At 34.5% G+C, this 2,500-nt stretch overlaps 1 protein-coding gene across 2 annotated transcripts in view; it reads left to right on the plus strand.

Annotated features, from left to right (window-relative positions):
* The window catches only part of LOC138862036 (nephrin-like), a 286,321-nt gene that overhangs the window by 272,209 nt on the left and 11,612 nt on the right, over window positions 1-2,500 (plus strand). The window lies entirely within an intron of this gene.

The raw sequence follows: 2,500 nt of genomic DNA on the forward strand, positions 1-2,500 counted from the left end.
ACGTTGAAATAGGAATAGTACTTTTATAAATAATTCTACTGTTTAAAGCTCAACCTGTCAACATAGTGGACACTACTGCAATTACAAAACACTTTAAAAATACAAATCCTTCTGGTTCAGACGGTATACCATTGAGATTTATTAAGGTCTCCTTACCGATAATTATAGGATACCTCACGTGTATAATCCACACCTCTATAGTGACTAATCAGTTCCCCACGGCTTGGAAACATGCAATTGTGGTTCCCATCTTTAAGAGTGGAGAGGTGGACGAAGCCAGCAACTATCGTCCAATATCACTACTTCCTACATTATCTAAAATACTTGAAAAAGCTGTAGCATCCCAACTTAATGTTTATCTAGAAGGAAGGAAACTGCTTAGCAATACCCAACATGGCTTTCGGAGGAATTTATCTACAGACACAGCCCTCATTCAAGTTTCTAAAGAACTATTCATGAACATTGATAACAAGAAAATTTCATTACTTTCAGTCTGTGATCTGTCAAAGGCATTTGATAGTGTATATCATGATTTTTTAATAAATAAGTGTAAAAATCTCTGCATTGATTCTGAATGGTTCAATAGCTATCTGAAAGGGAGGACGCAATCAGTTCGATTAGGGAGACATCATTCTGTAGCACTCAGCGTATCCTTTGGCGTCCCTCAAGGGTCGATTCTTGGTCCAATTTTATTCCTAATATACGCAAATGCCCCAAACTGCAAAATTATCCAGTATGCTGATGATACTCAATTTATCCACTCAGGAAATCCGAATCGCGGAAGAATCCTTAAATATTGCCAAAATATACATCAATCTAAATAGTCTTATGCTCAATGCGCAAAAGACGCAGTGTTTATTCGTTAGAACCCATGCCATTTCTATCAAAAATCCCTGACAACACGCGGATTCCTATCGATAACATAAGCATTACTCCAAGCAAATCATCTAAAAATCTAGGCATACAATTTGACAACTATATACAATTTAATATCTATATAAACGAAATTTCGAAGAAAATATATGGCACCTTAATGTACATTAATCGGATCAAAGATCAACTCAATCTTAATGCAAGGATAACAGCCATCAAATCACTTGTCAACAGCAAAATAACTTATGGTTTAAAAGTCTGAGGCACTACTAATGATACCCAACTGCAACAAGTGCAGAAGTTAAAAAAACGCTGCCAAGGTTGCAATAGGCGATGCCAGGAAATACGAGCATGTCACATCTCTTCTCAATAAATTAGAATGGCTGAAAATCAAACAGAAATGCCAGCACTTACGGTCTTCCTTATAGTGAGCAAGCAGTTCCCTTCATGGGTATGTACTCTTCCAACAATAAACGATATGTCTTATGCGAGTACACAAGAAAGAGGCCATCTCTTCATTCCTAAGAGAAACACCTGTATAGGATCCAAATCCCTTTATATTGCTGGACCTAAACTGTGGAATAAGCTCCCAACTCACTTTAAGAACGTGAAATCTGTCTTCCTTCAAAAAGAAACTCAAAAGCTATTTCTTAGCCTGTCAGTCTGAATAGATGACCTGTACGTAATATATATTTTAACCATTGCTAATGTCATTTTTTATGACGATATTTATTTTAACCTGTTAAACACGCAGATACTTTTATGTTGGTATCGTCCTACAGTATAATGTGAAAATGAAGATGTTTTTGCCATTTTATGTCATTTCTTAGCTCTGACACTATGTTAGTATTTTCCTACAATTTTTTATGTATTTTGCTAGCAAATTTTGTCATTTTATGTAACTTTCTAGTTTTATTCGATCTTTTTTATATTGATGTCTTCCTACATTTTTGTACCATATTGTAGATTTATCTGTCATCTTATGTCATTTTATAGTTTTATTTGACTTTAAATTTGGTGTTTTCCTACATTTTAAACCATCTTTTAGTTTTATTTGTCATTTTATATCATTTTATAGTTTTATTCGACCTTTATTTTGGTGTTTCCCTACATTCTTTATGTCCTATTTTAGTGTTTTTCTGCTTGCAAACATGCTTAATATATTTGCTTTTATGTCTTCGATTCTTACTGTCTATTCTAGCAATATATTGTTATTTTCTCAAGATTTTAATGTCTGTCCTTAACTCATAGGATAGTATGCTGATTTACATATTTTTACACTCCTCTGTTTATGCTTTTAGATTATAATGATTTGTGAATAATGACTTTCCAATGATCTTTATGTAAATATATATACATATTAATGTATATAGAATTATTGTAAAGAATAAGCATTGTATATTTCTCTCTCTCTCTCTCTCTCTCTCTCTCTCTCTCTCTCTCTCTCTCTCTCTCTCTCTCTCTCTCTCTCTCTCTCTCTCTCTCTCTCTCTCTCTCTCTCTCTCTCTCTCTCTCTCTCTCTCTCTCTCTCTCTCTCTCTCTCTCTCTCTCTCTCTCTCTCTCTCTCTCTCTCTCTCTCTCTCTCTCTCTTTCTGTCTCCTCTCTCTCTCTTTCTCTTTCTTTCTTT

Source organism: Penaeus vannamei, chromosome 6 (genome assembly GCF_042767895.1).
Source record: "Penaeus vannamei isolate JL-2024 chromosome 6, ASM4276789v1, whole genome shotgun sequence".
Classification (NCBI taxonomy): Eukaryota; Metazoa; Arthropoda; class Malacostraca; order Decapoda; family Penaeidae; genus Penaeus; species Penaeus vannamei.